Below are 17,423 nucleotides of genomic sequence, written 5' to 3'. Positions count from 1 at the left end.
CCGGCGTGATGACTGGCGATGCTGCCTTAGCCGCCTCCCTTGTTTCGCGCAGTTGCCTCATCAAGACCCGTGCGTCGTCAGCCGTGGCGCCCTCGTTATTTCTACCCAACCACGCTGCTAATTGTGCTGCCAGCTCAGGCGGCATATCCTCCCCGGACACGGGGGTGACCACCACGGGAATCGGGTTCCCCTCCATCGGCACCGGAGTTGGCTCTTCGAGTGGGGCAGAGGGAACCGGGATGTCCCCTCCAGCTGCTCCCCTTCTGGGCCTCTTGCCTTTTCCTCCCGGGGCTCCTCCAGCCAACGGACGTTTCGATCCCTCTTCCCCGTCTTTCTCCGCCATTCTCTTCTTTAAGTCGGTCACCTCTTTCATAAGAACACGCAGCATCTGGTCGGTAGTCATTCGCTTTCCCACTTTCTTAGGCATTCTCGGACAGAATATCTGTAAAACAAACAAGAAAGATTAAAACGTTCAAAATTGGCTCTTCGTTCCGTCTCGAGCTCACGTGCAGCGAGGGGGTGCAGCTTCAGAGCACAGGAACAAGAGGATGCGTTCTTGGCTTGTTGCTCCTTTTATCCGTCTTCAGGGCGGGCGTAAACCCGCCCCTGCCTGCCCTTAGGGCGTGGCCAGCTGCGTCAGTGTCTAGGCCAGCCCACTCGAGGGCGGGAAACAGCGCGCCCCGGCTACGCCGCTTCGGGCATACCAGCCGAGGCTCGCCTCCCGCCCCAAAATGGCTTCCCGGGGGGCTCGTGGTACTCGGCCATACGTTCGGGGGGACCGAATGGTCGCCCCTTTCCAGATTTGGGAGATACATGGACGAGCTACGTCTTAGGCTTATGGAATAAGAGGGGCCAGGCATTATAAAAGGTAACTAGGCCCGTTAAACCAGTATTGTCTAACTTGGCCGAACCGACAACGAACTGAAAATCATTTGCAGATTTTTAAATGTATATAATATATCTTCTTACTTAGTATTTACATGGTTGCAAGTAAACTCAATGTCCTTTTATTTTATAATGTATTATTTTAAAATAATTGTTTCAATTTGTTTTTAAAATCGCATGTAAGCTATATTGCAGATGGTTTTAAGTAACTGTCGAATACAAAATAAAATAAATACCTTTAGTAAATAAAGATATGTATGCACATGACTTAGAGAAGGCTATACTCAGGGAGGAGAGTAGTTTGGACCTGCATTGATAATTGATACATTCATAAATAACCACCTGAGATTCTGAAGTGGTTATGGCACAACACATTAATTAGCCACTCCGTTTCTCAACAGTTTATGATCACATCAGCCCATTGAGGCAAAACCCAAGAGTCTTCACAATCAGTATGGCGTCCCACTGATGATCGATGTGACACAAGTAAGATTCTATCGCTTTAATGGAACGCTAAAATCTAGCCACAATCTAAGTTTGCTTGTACTGAAATAATTAGGGCCTATATTATTCCCACCAGGTATGCATATCCCAACACCCGCCGCATCACTTGAATGAGAAATTATTAATCGCCGTTGAGCGTCAAAAGCTACATACCCGAGGCAAGTTCTGTTTTTCTTTTCCCCATCAAACATCAAACATCAGCACAATTGGCCTTGTAGCCACTTGTGGCAATTTAAATTGAGTGCACCTCTAAGCATACTTTGAATCACAGCTCATTTTTTCTATCTTTTAGTAAATCTTTCTAATTCCGTGACTCCATGCGGTATTATCCACCCACTAATTCTTACACGGATTCCTCTATCATAACTGGTAAGAATCTGCTGTGTTACTAGATAAAGGTATAACTTCCTAAACTCAGGGATCCAAAACTCTATAACATTCCCTCATCATGGGGCATATTACCAAGCAATAGCGATAATTATCGCTATTGCTTGGTTAGAGACAAAAATTTACCGCTGAGATGCGGCGATTTTTACCGCAAATAAACCTTGGTATTACCAAGGTTTATCGCAAATGCGACAAAAATCGCCGCAATGCATGAATATCGCTGAAAAGTCAGCGATATTCATGCATTACCGAGCTAATGCTCTTAGCCTGTTATCCACCTCCCATTGGATAACATGGCTAAGAACTGCTCAGGGCAGGTGTTAGCTTTTGGAGATATTCGCGCTTAGCGCGAATATCTCCAAAAGTTGGTAATAGGAGATAGCGATGTTAGCGACTGTTTTCAGTTGCTAACATCTTGACACGCCCACTTTGCCTGTCATTAGTGATAAATATCACTGACATGCAAAGTGGGGCCCAAGATGGTCGCTATCTCCTACTAGCTGTCGCTAACTGGTGTTAGCGACAGCTAGGTAATAGGGAGATAATTTTATCTCCGCTTTCTTGGCTTTTAAAGCCAAAAAAGCGGAGATAAACCCCCTTGATAATATGCCCCCATGTCTTCCAGTGTGTGACCACGTCCTGGTCCTGAGGAGAACCCTGAAATTGAATAGGGTTCTGAAACGCGTCGACCGCACCCAGCTAGCAGCAGCCACTACTAGTTCATGGAATAACACTGTATAGAAACAGGAAATTTAGCCTGCTGTAATCAGTGTGTGGTCTAGCTATATATGGCATGTCGCATTCTTGAAAAAACAATAATCAGTTGCACTACCTTACAAATATCGACTGGCCTGTTGTCATATTATGTAATTTGTAAGTATTTATTTGCCTTTGATGTTTTTGTAAAATGTCTAATATGTCGTTATTATTTCTGTGTTGAATTGCATTGTGTAGTATTTTTCTCTAAGACATGAATTAAATGTCGATCGGGTTTGTACTTGATTGAAATAAGAAAAGGTGGAATAAAAGCACCATAACCACTTCAGAATCTAATGTGGTTATTTAGGAATGTATCAATTATTAATGCACGTCCAAACTACTCTCTTTTTTCCTAGTAATATTGTGGCCTAGTTTGGATGTAAGTATAGGCGTAACCCCCTGTTGTAACAAGTACTCAGAGAGGAGGCATGCAGAAGATGAAAAGCGAAATGGTCATTTAAAAGGACAAAAAGAGAGATGCAAGATTTTAAGCACAAAAGTAGACATTTGTGATACTTGCACTCCAAGAATGCAAAACTGTAGAAAGAAACACCATTATTTGCATGTGGGATAGTGGTATAGTAAGTAATTCTGATTGACTGAGGAATCAAGAACACAGTTAGCCTGCTGGTGGGCTAATCCTAGACCACTGCTTAAATATGGAACAACTGATCAGCCTTGGGATTCAAAGCATAACGTACTAGCTGCAAGCATATATAGGGAGGTTGCAAGTACTTTCGGCTATGCTAGAATTATGCTGTACCATCATGATAAAATCAACGTGGAAAAAGATACAGGTTAAATTATGCAAACATCGAAAGGAGATTCTGCAAATGATAGTTATATCTTCTGATGTTTACCCTTAATAGTTGCATCACAAATGTTTTAAGTAAGCACGGAAGGAAAGCATTTGGATGCTCATGGTTTAGCATGGCACAGAATGCTGGTGATAATAGCTTCCCGGGCAGTGAGTGCATTGCATTGCTCCTTAGCTGGAGGAAGAACAGTGCACCGAAGTTAAGAAGGAGATACAGACTACCATTCAAAATTCAATGACTCCTTTTAATAAGGAGATTCATATTAGTCTACCTGAACACTGACATTCTGTGGATAGCAGGAAGGAGAGATACAGTTTGTTTTTCAAAGTGAGAAAGTTTCTAGGTTAAGTCTGTCCCTGGTTGCTGCTAGTTGCCAGTTGGCAACAGCCTGGTGATGAGATCTCACACTCTTTGCCCCCTGGGTGCTAAGGCTTGGCGCCTGTCCCAGTGCTACAAGCTGTGAGTACCATCGCTTTGAAGAAAGGATGTTTCTCGAGGGCAGCCTGAGAAAGACAGTAGAAGCTCCAACCTATCACAGGGAATGAAGCATTGGGTGCCCAGGACAAGGCATGTGGTTTGACGAGCAGGATTTAATTTCTTCTCCTAGGAGTTATATCATGTACATGGACATGTCCATGTACATTTCGTGCCTATGCACAGCGAGTGGAGATGCACAGGTTTTCTGCATTACCACACCTGTGAAAAACTTTCTTGAGTTATTGCTGATTGAGCAGCCGGCCCCTGCCTCACCTGATTTCCTGGGTCCTTTTTTAGGGAGAACATTTATATTAGTTTAACATCAGTGCCAATAGGGTGGGTCAGATGGCATAGTGTGCCTTGCACTTTTGTAAACTCTGCTGGGGTATTCATCATTTCATAGGGTGTAAACATTTAACTGCTTTTGAATACAAGCCCCTTAGGACAAGACCTAACAGGTGAACGTTGACTGCACCCTGGCACTTGCAGGGTCAGATAAGTTTACTGCCGTTACCTCAGAAGATAGCCCAGCAAATTAACATACCTCCTGCAGAGATATGCATGTAAACACTAACTCCAAGGTTTTAAAGTGTCAGGTTGACACAGAATGTTGTCCTCAGGGAGTTAAAATGAGTGCCCCAGGTTTGGTAATGGTAACATCACTTGTTAGCACCAAACGCATTCTCATTTTTAGTATGCACTACTTAGTCTGTATTATTATCACATTGCCAGCTGCTGCAGAATCCCTATAAAATGTTTGAGATAAACTCACTTCAGCAAACTTGGCCCAAATCAAATGTAAATATGTCAGCTAGCTCTGTTTTTTTATGTTATATCGGTGTGCTTATCATTTGCTTACCCTGTAGTAAATGCAGGTCGCGAAACAACACTGGGTAAATTACACACAACTGACACAAACACACACAATGGAGCTCTTTGGAACATACTGTTCTGACTTGTACGTGAGGAGAGTATTGCCATGGGAATCACTGACACAATATCGACTAGAGAAATATGGACGTCAAAACCATTGGAGGCGAAATATCGCTGTCAACAATATCGAAGTCCTATATACATTATGGTGAGTACAAAAATATTGAGAAAAAAAATATTGTCAAAAATATTGTTTTTAAAAATATATATTTTTTAAATGTTTCAAAAATAATGTAAAATAAAGTCAATAATACATATAATTAAAAGAAACACAGATGAAACTATTTTAAAATGTTGAAAATTATAACTAATACATATACTGTAAAAATAAATTAAAAATATACATATAAAATATAATATATATACTTACCTAATAATATTTGTAATAACTTATACATTGTTAAAAAACATGTTATACATTATAAATGCATACATACACATACAACAATATATAAATACAAATATAAAAAATATATATAACAAATTAAAAAATTACATAAATTATACACTACATTAACTAAAACAGCAAATATTATATACGTAGGGGTAACAATTACGATTCCCACACCAGAGAGTGCAAAACTAGGGAAAGTGTTGGATAGCATAAGGGTAAAAATTACTATTCCCACTCCATTGAGTGAAACAGTAGGGAAAGTGTTGGATAGCGTAGAAGTAAAAATTACTATTCTAACTCGAAAGAGCGCAACAGTAGGGAAATTGTTGGATAGCGTAGGGGTCAAAATTACTATTCCAATTCCAGAACGTGTAGGGAAAGTGTTGGGTAGCATAGAGGTAAAAATTACAATTACAACTACAGAGAGTGCAACAGTAGAAAAAGTGTTGGATAGCGTAGGTGTAAAAATTACTATTTCAACTCCAGAGAGTGCAACAGTAGTGAAAGTGTTGGATACCGTAGTGGTAAAAATTACTATTCGAACTCCAAAGAGTGCAACAGAAGGGAAAGTGTTGGATAGTGTAGGGGGAAAAATGAGTATTCCAACTCCAGATAGTGCAACAGTAGGGAAAATGTTGGATAGCGTGGGGGTAAAAATTTACTATTCCCACTCCAGAGAGTGCAACAGTAGGGAAAGTGTTGGATAGCGTAGAGGTAAAAATTACTATTCCAACTCCAGAAAGTGCAACAGTAGGGAAAGTGTTGGTTAGCGTAGGGGGAGAAATTACTATTCCCACTCCAGAGAGTGCAACAGTAGGGAAAGTGTTGGATAGCATAGGGGTAAAAATTACTAGTGCTTTATGTTCTTAAGGAATGAACAGTCAAAGTGTGAGGATAATTTGTATTTATAATTATATTGGCAGAAACTCCTACGCCAGTTTATGTAGACACTCTCTCTATCGCACTAATAAAGGCACACAGCCCTCTGTTTGAAAACCAGTCCAAGAAAACCTGTCCAAGAGGTTGGAAAATAATTGATCGAATTGCAAATTATATATATATCTCGTGTGAACAAGTCTTTTGACGAAATGCGTAATAAGCATTTATTGAATACAGCTACTGAATATACCTAAGACTCCGAGTGTGCATTACTTGAAGGAATTGGAATATATATATGTATATATATATATATATATATATATATATATATATATATATATATATATATATATATATATATATATATATATATATATATATATATATATATATACATATATATATATATTCCACCGCACACGTTCGACTTCCAAAGAACGATGTCCAGGCCAGCAATTTAGTTCAAACTGGATTTTTAATCACAGCCCTGCTCGACGCGTTTCGGGAACAACTTCCCTTGCTCACGAGTACAAGTGTCTGTTTACATCCATCATTTAAAGAAATCACGTGATCGTGGGTAACATAAACATAGTCAACAGACTACCTATTCATTAATTGTCTTGAGCTACGAAAACAGATTCATAATATTAAGTCAGCAGTATGTGGTATACGGTGGCAGATCAGAATTCATAAATTGGGAGGTTTCTTGAAGACATTTAAAAGGATACAAATTACATCATTTGTAAAATTAAATAAATGCCATCACGTTTTCAACAAAACATTTGTTCCTGGTATCGAACTCACAGTTCATCTGCATGCACGTGACCTTTCTTCAGGTCTAATCAGTTGCGTTCGTATACTTTCAAGTTAATACAAATTACTTCATTTGCAAAACTAAATGGTAATACACTTTACAGTAACAACGTTGCTTTCGGGTCTCGAACTCACAACAATATTGTATACACGCGACCTTGTTCCAGGTCTCGTTAGTTGCGCTATTGTGCTGCTCGTTTGCCATGCTTGCTTCGCCGGCTTATGTATAAATCGTCTGAGCAGGCTGGCTTACCGTGCCAATTCTCGACACTTTCTGTAATTAATTCATTTGACCTACTCAATCAAATCATGTAACATTCATATCTTGCAACATTATTCTTGCCATATCTCAGATTCGTGTAAACGCGACCTTCATTCAGGTCAAACATGATATTTCAATGTCAATTCAGACAGTCTTCTTCTGTGGTTGAGTAATCATGCAACGTTTTACTCTTTCACGATAGTCTAGCCCCAGTGGGCAAATGCTTGATTTCTTTCATATTAAATAGGATTTGAATCATACCAGGCATCATCGCTCATGTCACAACATTTTCGCGTGTTTTCTGTTACTTGAACCAACCGCCACATACTTTCTGTCTTTGACTGTGCTGAGTTTTCATACTCTCCCACAAACAACGGTACCTGTGACAAATAATAAAAATATAGTGATTAAATGTCGTACATCCGTGGTTTTCAACATTCATACCATTAAAATCAAGGTTTGACAACAGCTAGGCATATTCAGTGCTCTTCATATCTTATCTATTCATCCAAGATGTACACCAAGTGCCTCGTCACAATTGTGTCCCTGGGGTTGCAGTGTGTGATATTAGATTATGAACCTAGACTCTAAGCGTCTCAGCTCTTGCAGTCTATTACCTCCTCTTTCTCTCAGGGGTATTTGGTCTAGTACTACAAATGACAGGAGGCTACTGTTGCTTTGGTGGTAGGTAGCAAAATGTCTCGCAACAGGGTATTGTTTATCATGATTTTTTTTATAGCTCTCATGTGCTGTAAGATTCTGTCTTTAGCTGGTTTAATGGTGCTCCCAACATAGATTTTATCACAGGGGCATTTTAGTGCATAGACTACATACTCTGTGTGACATGACACATGTTTGGTGATCTTAAAGGGTTCACATGTTTGGGACAGTTTTATCTCCTTAGTGCTGTGGCTAAACTTGCATGCTTTGCAGCGGCCACACACATAAAATCCTTGTACTGGATTGCTTTGCTTTTTCTTTGCTATCAAGGTCTGACATACCCTGTCCTTCAAGGACCTTGGTCTTCTAGAGGTTATTTGGGGAAAATCTTGGATCCCTTGCTGGATATCCTTGTCAGTTTGGAGGGCACTCCAGTATTTATTAATTGCTTCTCTGACTTCCCTAGATTGGGATTTATAGTCGGTTATGAACCTTACTCCTTCTAGATTTTCATTCACTTCATCTTTCTTGGATATATGTTTGGATGTTTCTCTCTCTCTTACCTTGCGTACAGCTTCTGTGATACACTTTTGGTTATATCCCCTGCTCCTGAATCTATCACACATGATGACTCTTTCTTTTTCATAGTCCTCTAGTTTGGTACAATTCCTTCTGGCCCTGAGTAGTTCACCATAAGGAATAGAATTGATCAGATTTCGGGGGTGACAGCTCTGGGCATGGAGAAGGCTGTTTCCAGCCGTCTCTTTCCTGTGTAGAGTAGTTACCAGTTTTGTGTCTTCTATTGAGACTTTTAGATCTAAAAAATCTACTGTTCTTTTGTCAATATGGCTTGTAAATGACAGGGTAAAGTCATTTACATTCAAGACGGAAATGAAATCTTCAGCTTCCTTTCTTGTGCCATCCCAGATGATAAATATGTCATCAATGTACCGGAGCCAGGTACGGACTCCGGAACGGTATTGCTCAAGTTGTCTGACTACTTTCTCTTCCCACCACCGAAGATATATTCCAGCAAAGCTGGGGGGCAAAACAAGTGCCCATTGAAGTACCAAGCAATTGGTGATAGATGGCGCCATTGAACAAAAAATAGTTTTGGGTGAGGCAAGTGTGTATCATGTCTAACAACATTTCTGTATGAAACAGATATGACACTGATCTGGTATTAAGAAAATATCTGCAAGCTTCGATTCCCCTTTCGTGTGGGATGTTGGTGTAGAGGCTGTTTACATCCATTGTCATCAGTAGACAGCCTGTATCCACTGAGACATTGGCAATCTTCTCTAAGAAGTCCCCTGAGTCTCTAAGGTATGATGGGAGACCCTTCACAATAGGCTGCAAAAAATAATCAACGTATCTTGATGTATTTTCCAGGTTGCAATTCCTGGAGGAGACTATTGGCCTTCCCGGGGGATTAAGGGGATCTTTGTGTAGCTTAGGGAGTAAGTAAAGTGCTGGTATTTTAGGGAATTTACACTTTAAAAAATTAAACTCGTCTGTCTCTATAAGTCCCTGATTCCTCCATTCATTCAATTTCTGATGGTAGGCTTCATTTTTTATGTCATACAGTTTTCTATTACTCTTTTCATATTTGGCAGTGTCATTCAATTGAATCATACCCTCATTTATATACATTTCTTTAGACATTACCACAATATTGCCCCCCTTATCGGATTTTTTTATGACAATATTAGGATCATTACTCAGACTTTCAATCGCTAATTTCTGTTCATGATCCAAATTGTTTCTTCCCCTGTTTGTCTGATTGGCTAGTTTCTTTAATTCTATAATCACACCTCTCTCGAAAACATCGATTGCATCATTATTAATCATGGGCAAAGCAATTGATTACGGTTTGAACCCGCTTTTACTGCTAAGGTCCAGTCTGATGTTTTCATTGATTAAGTTGAGGGTGGGATTTTCAACGACTTCAGGATTCCCCCCAGATCATGTAATACCTGCAGCATCTCTGCATCTTCAATTAACAATGTACTTGGAGTCATTATGCTTGTGCCTGTATCATTGCTCATTCTTGTTGCAAACCATTTTTTTAGTCTGAGCTTTCTGGTGAATTGGAAAAGGTCTATGCGACTTTGGGTGTAGTTAAAGTTAACTGAGGGACAAAATGATAATCCAAATGACAATACCTCAATTTCAGCAGCATTGAGGATCCTGTTAGAGAGGTTAATAACAGTTTTGGTGTCCTTCATTTCTGCTTCCTCTGGCCCCTTGTTCTTGTTCCCACCGGGTTTGATACGCTGACATCTACTGTGTTTGCTCTCTTTCCTCCTCTGCGCCTCTTCCTCGTCCTCTTAGTCCTCCTGAGTGCGTTTTGCTCTGGGATTCTAATCTCCCTTTAGCCATGAGCGAGAACTCGTTTAAAATTTTGTCTTTTGGGCTTAGAAAACCTGCCCCCATTTCCACTGGCCTGTTTTCGCTCTCTTCCGTCTCCTCTGTATGGGCCATATCATCAGTTTCAAGCAGTTCAGGTGAGATTGACAATGCTCCAATGGCTTTAGTTGCTTTAGTTTGAGCACGCAGATGGTCATATTTTTTGGAAAATGTGAGGACTTGTCCTTTATCATAGTCATCGCGGTCTCTAAGAAACTTTCTCTGTTTCTTTTCTTTTATTTCTTTCTCCAGGATCTCCAATTTTTTCTCCAATTTGCCCATTTCTGTGTCAAACTCATCTTTGTTGCACAGTTTTATTAGTTTGTCTGTTACTTTTTCAATGTCAAGTGCACATTTTTCACAATCTTTGTTAGCATATTTGACTAACAGTTTCAACATGATTGTAGAACATTGATGACTGTTGGTTGCCCATTCGTGAACTAGCTCCGGATCTGGGTCGTTGAAGGTGGGAGTCGTGTAGATTCTAAGGCCCCTTGGGACTCGACCAACTTCTATGTACTTTGCCAATGTGGTGGCCTCCCACCATTTTGTTTGTTCCAGTTTCATTAATTTCCATAGTTTAGACCACAGATCTTGTTTAGACTTGCTTTGCATACCACTTCCCACACTGGGTGGCGTTTCAGTGCCGGGCTCGTTTTTGGGATGTAAAATATTTGCCTTGCTGCTTCATTCCTCTTATTGTATCTGGATGCTGCCATGATTATTGTACAGTTTATTTAGTTCGGTAGCGCACAATCTATGAATGTGCCCCAGTTTACTAAACTGCCCGTGCATGTACTTTGCTCTTTTCCACTGCCCGCGGGCTTCCGCTTGCCTTATTTTATCAACTCTTAGTCCCGAGACCCCCGTAACCGCTCACCTTATTCTCCGGTAGATTTCGCGCCTTTACTTGCTCTTGATTCACCGTCCGACGTTACTGTCTCATCGGAGATGGTTTCAGCGGGTTCAGTCTGTGTTACCGCTTCTTCGGTATATATATATATATATATATATATATATATATAAGCCAAACAATTCCGACCACTTCCGTGTCACGGCGGAGAGGGAACTCAGACCACCACAGCAAATATATTTATTGCAGATTAGTGGTCACTCAACCTTCGACTGAAAAATAGCAGCTGTTTCCTTGTGGGAGACACAAAGCCCACTAAAACTAAAATAATGCATGGAAAACTATGGAAACACAACGGCTAGAAAGAAACAAAAAGTTGTACAATAAATATGCAGAAGTAAAACATGCGAGATGTTCAATGGACTGAGCAGCTGACATGGATTAGTTTCAGGGTTTAAAAGTGCTTCTAAAGCTGTTAAGGGCATCTACATAGTAGGGGGGCGTGGCCAACTGCCGGGCATGGAGGACGTGGGCTGAAGAGCTCCCTCTCCAACCCTGAAAAATGGCTGACTATCCTGTAAATTACAGGACCCGGGAAGGTAGGTCAGCTACCATGGTGCTGCCGAGCTCCTGTGGGTCAAGCGGCTGCAATTTAAAATCCCTGTACCTGCAGTGGGCTGCCAGATTGTGCTGAGTCTGGACAGCCGCAGAGGAGAGGAGGTGATGGGCAAAGTTGCGGATGTTTAATGGCGGCCTCGACAGCACTAACGGATTGAATGACGTTCCAGCAGCTGCAGAAAGGACACCAACACGAAGTTACGGCGGCGACTTCTGACCAGAGGTGACAGTGCTGGCGGCTGAAGCAGGCGCTAGTCTTTTGTGCAGCCGTGCTACATCACTATGCACTGAGGCAAGATGGCGGATGCAGCCGGCCGAGCCCGGCCATGACGTGCGGCTGGATTTAGTCGGGTCGCACTCCGGTAGGAAAACGAGCACAAGCAAGAGCTATCAGCTCTGTGTTATTTGGGGACTGTGGGCGCTGCGCCACCCCCTCCCTCTCCTCCCATCTGGAAAATGATCATGCATAGGAAAAACTGCGTGCTGTGGGGCATATCATTGGAGCTGGAGGGGTAACGCTCCTGGTACAGCTTTCTCTGCAGCTGCATATGGAGGCCGACCCTCTGCAGGGCATTGTGTTGGAGCATTTTTCAAAGACGCTGCCCCAGCTTTGGAGAGATATATGTGGACATTCAGGCACAACAGGAAGTACTGCTGCATAGTGGGCCTATGAGCTTATGAATCCCTGCCCGCCCTGTTCACTGGCCATATGAACTGAGCGCTGGGACACTCTCTGCCTGCAGCCTGCTCTGGATGTGAAGAGGTGCACATGATTATGTAAGAGGTGCACTGGATCTTTACTGCGGGGGCTAATCTGATGGTTGATGTGGTAGCAGAGCCTGATGACATCCCTGTTGGGGACCACTGGGGGCGTGAAGTACAGATCAGGTGAAGCTGAATACTAGCGACCTATGGACCTTGTATCCCTAGAGGTACTTTGGGCGCTCTGTGGATCTGTGCCTCACTGGATGAGTAGGTGATGAGTGCTGTTGCCCCCGAAACCCCCCAAGAGGCCATCCTGGAGCAAAGACGGATAGGTGGATGCCAAGGTACGATAGGTCGCAACAGAAACAAGCAAGCCGACACCGCTGCGGATGGTGCGATGCAGCCCACATTTGGCAGTGATCCCTCTAACGCTTCAGACAATGATGTGATACCTCCTACGGGTACAGACTACCACGATGCTAAGCTGGACTTAATATTGAAAGAAATCCAAGACTCGCGAATGGCGCTGGAGGCACGCATGGGCACGATGTCCACCACTTTTATCTTACTACAGGCGGATCACAAAAAGCTGTCCGACAAGGTCAAATCGAATAAACTGGCACTGGATGATCGTATACCCCAACAGACTGTGCACTCCACTCAACTGTAAAAATTCCAACTGAAGGGACTGCAGGACATGGTGGATGACGCGGAAGGCAGATCCCGTTGCAATAACGTTCGCATACTTGGAATACCGGAACTCAGCGAAGGATCCAACCCTGCACAGTTTGTGGAGGACTGGCCAAGAGACCATGTAGCGAAGGAGGGCCTAAACCCCCTGTACAGCGTGGAGAGGTAGCACCGGGTGCCTTCCAGACCCCCTCGGCCGGGCGCGTCACCTCGCCCGTTGATAGTACGCATATTGCACTACAAGGACAGCTACACTTTCCGGCGGGCTGCCAGAGAGAACGCGCCTGTGCACTTCGAGAACAGGGCAATTACACTTTACCTGGATTTTACCCCTGCAGTCCAGAAAGCTAAAGCTACATTTTCCGGGGGTGAAGAAAAGCCTACGGGACCGCAATTTCAAATATGCACTTCTCTTCCTGGCTAGACTGAAGGTTGTCTATGATCAGAAATCGTATTTTTTTTTAAAATCCTGAGGAAGTGGCGGACTGGCTTGAAATTTCTTTTACACCAGAGACTTCCCAGACTTCGCTGCCATCAGGGCAACTGTGTAGAGCCTCCCTGATGCGAACGACTGGACTACCCCGTTCGGATCATGGCAATACCATGGTTACTATGGACTCTGGCCCAACCTCGGAACAGACTACGACCAGGCAGAAGGACGCTCTCCTTACAGCGGTGGCCCTGGCGGCTCATGATGTCCAGGCTGCAGCATACTCAGAACATTCATCTGGTGCTGACACTGTGCGCTCTGAATCTGACACTAACATTACGCTGTTTCCCTCGATTACGGCCCAGGTTGCAAGAGACTTCTGATATTGTGATCCGGAATGCCCGGGAGTGATAATGTATGCAAGGACTATGCACTGTATATGTTGCTGCTGATGACTGCTTTGTGGGTCCAGGGTACATATGCTTTATAGGGAAGTGTGTTAATGTAACCAAGATATACTTGAGTGTGTATATTATGTTGGTTTCATGAACTGGAGCAGCTCTGGCCTCTACCACCCAAGTGACTGCGATGACACAATTCTTGTTTGTAGTCCATGTTGGACTTTTGTTCTTTGTTTGGTGCTCTGTTATTCTATGGGTAAACATAGTATTGGGAAGTTATTCTGTGCTGGCATGCTTGGCTTTTCAGCAACTTCTATCTATAGGGTTTCGGTCTCCACAGGTTACATTGCCAATTGTTTTTCTGCACCTCAATGGCATTACATAATACATACACCTACTGCACATGGAACGTGAGGGGATTAGGCTCCATTCATAAAAGACCCTGAGTTCTAGCACAGCTTAACTGGAGAAAGGTTGCTATAGCTAATTTAAAAGCAACACATCTTAATGTTGATGAGGCAGCTAAGTTGCAGAGAAAATGGAGAGGGCAACTATTCGCCACAACATATTCAGTCTTTTCCAGGGGGGCGGCGGTGTGGATACAGAGTACTGTCCTTTTCAAGCTCATAGAGCAGAAGATAGACGTATATGTTAGATATGTACTGCTTCATGGCTTATTTGATGGGACACATGTGGTCATGGGCTGTATATATGCACCAACCACTGACAAGGATAAATATCTGACTACACTAGGCGCAGCCTTGATAGAGTGGGCCGCATATCCCTGGGTGATAGGGGGCGACTTCAACGCTGTGTTAGATATTGACTTAGACAGGTCTCATCCCCCGTTACATGCCACCGAAAGCAAGAAACAAGCAGAGGCGCTTAGGGACTGGGCAGAGGGCTGGGAATTGCATGATGCATGGCGACCAAAGCATATCAGGCATAGAGAATACTCCTTTTATTCACCACCACACAGACTACACACTCAAATTGACCGATTCCTCTGTTCCGGTGCCCGGTTAGGGTCCATTTCTTCAGTGCTCTATGTGGGGAAAACCATGTCAGATCATAACACAGTGGAGTTAACTGTGCAGTGGGGCAAGGTTCCAACTCAGATACTGACTTAGAAACTACAACCTGAGATGTTAGAAGATCAGGTCTTTCACACCACCCTTTCAGAGGCGATCGCCCATTATTTCTCGGAGAATATGGGGACTGCTAGCTCTAGACAAATAGAATGGGATGCCTTCAAAACTGTCATCAGGGGAGTGGCAATCAGTGCTAAGACAGGAGTGCGACTCAACCTTATTGAGCGACTTACGGAGGTGAGGAATAGATTTGCTGCACTGGAGGGGGAGGCTGCAGTGACAAAGGAACAATTGACAAAATTTACAGGAGGCTCACATCCAATACGCGGAGCTCCTAGAGGAGTTACGTGTTGTGGATTACAGGTTATACAAAAATAACATACATAAGCTGACAGGTCAGGGACACTACTAGCACGATTGGTCCAAAATGCACCCTTGCCCACACCGATAATAGAAATTTGAAACAGCGCAGATGTAGTGGTGAACACGCAATTAGACATTAATACTGCACTTAGGGACTATTATGAACATCTCTATGGTCCAATGCCCGGACTAACTGACACTGACTTTCTACCATTCTTTGAGGGTCTATGTGTACCCCAACTTACACAACTCCAACGTGATGACCTACTACGACCTATAAAGGGGGCGGAAAAAAGACAGGGGATTAAGGCTTTGCCATGTAATAAGACTCAAGGGAAATATGGACTGCCGGATGAATTTTACGCAATGTATACTGATTTGCTAGCTCCTCATTTGCAATGCCTTTGCCACAACTCATTGGAGGAAGGAGGGCTCCCCGCTACTACATTGCAAGCATTGGAGGTTTCGCTATTGAAGCCTGGGAGGGATGCTTTGCTTATTTCGAGCTATAGCCCCTTATCACTCCTCATCACGGACTATAAAATCCTGAGTAAGTTGTTGGCCACTCCCCTTAACCAGTTTATTCCTGCGCTAATACACCCCGATCATTGTGGATTTGTGCATGGTCGGAGCACAGCACTCAACATTAGACGGCTACACCAAGTTATGTTAGGCACAAGCACCAAGAGAGATATGGAGGGTTGCATTTCTCTTGACCTGAGGCAGGCGTTTGACTCCCTAGATAGAGGTTATATGTTTCATGCTCTTGCACGCTTTGGCATACCTGCGGAATACATAGCTTGGGTGCGCTTATTATACACGAACCCTACAGCGCGAGCACGCACAGGTCGGTACGTCTCAGGACAATAAATAGTGGCTCGGGGGACAAGACAGGGCTGCCCCTTGTCACAGTTATTGTTCATCCTGGCGCTGGAGCCAATTCTACACAGACTCAGCACTTTTCGCAGTCTGCCGGGGGCCTAATGCGTGGCCGAACCTCCAACGCTGTCTCGGCATCTGTAGATGATCTCATACTGTACATTAAAGATATGGGCCCTGATCCACATCCGATGCCCTCCATTTTTGAGTTGTTCCAAGGGCTTTCTGGCCATCAATGCAGTCAAGTCGTACACATATTTCTTTGATAATACTGAGGGGAACGGATACTTTTGGTTCGGTCCTTGGGCCTTCCAAATAGTACCTGACACCTTTAAATACCTCGGTATACAAATTTATCGCAATGCCTCGGACCTGCTGGATGGCAACCTAGGGTGTGCAATTGCAGCTCTCAAATCCCAAGTCCAGTTCTGGGTCTCACTGCCCCTATCAGTGGCAGACAGAGAGGCCCTCACGAAAATGGTGTTATTACCACGGCTCCTTTACGTGTGTATTGCTATGCTAACCGGTTGCAGTGGCTGGCGTACTGGCTTGCGGGACGCAATCTAAATGACCTGGATGTGACATCACAAGATAGGAATAAGAGGAGCATCCACAGAGTCTTACTACCACACACCCATCTTCTGACATTGGCACCCCACTTATTGAAATTAGCTATTGCTTACTGGCGGAGTGCTGTGCGGTACACTGGACAGATGGCCCCATATGCCCCCACCATCCCTCTGCTAGGTATCCCCACACGTGCCGGACTAACCTCTAACCGTGCCCTACAGATGTGGACTGAGGTGGTGTTTCTACAGTAGGGGACTTTTTTACAGGAGGAGTACTAATGGCACATGAGATGTTTGTATGCATACATGGGGCCCCCGATATGTTGTTTCTATTACACGCACATATTTCCAGATATATTCACATCACATGGTCGCCCATAGGTACAGAACCACCCACAAACACACTGCTTATTATGCAGTACCTAATGGGCAATGGGGCTCGACTGACAAAATGGCTAACCCACGGGATTCGAGCGGAGAGAGCGATCTCATTACGGCCACTACGTGACAAGTGGGAAAGGGACGGTGGCCGTGCATTTACAGACAAGGAATTGGATACTATATTGGGGTTCCCCAAAAAGGTCTCTCGTAATCCCAAATTTAAATTTAGCCAATTGATGTTACTACACAGGGCGCACTCCACT

This window comes from Lissotriton vulgaris, chromosome 7 (genome assembly GCF_964263255.1).
Source record: "Lissotriton vulgaris chromosome 7, aLisVul1.2, whole genome shotgun sequence".
In the NCBI taxonomy this organism is placed as follows: domain Eukaryota; kingdom Metazoa; phylum Chordata; class Amphibia; order Caudata; family Salamandridae; genus Lissotriton; species Lissotriton vulgaris.
The sequence above is the reverse complement of the archived record's forward strand: the minus strand, read 5'-3'. Positions refer to the sequence as shown.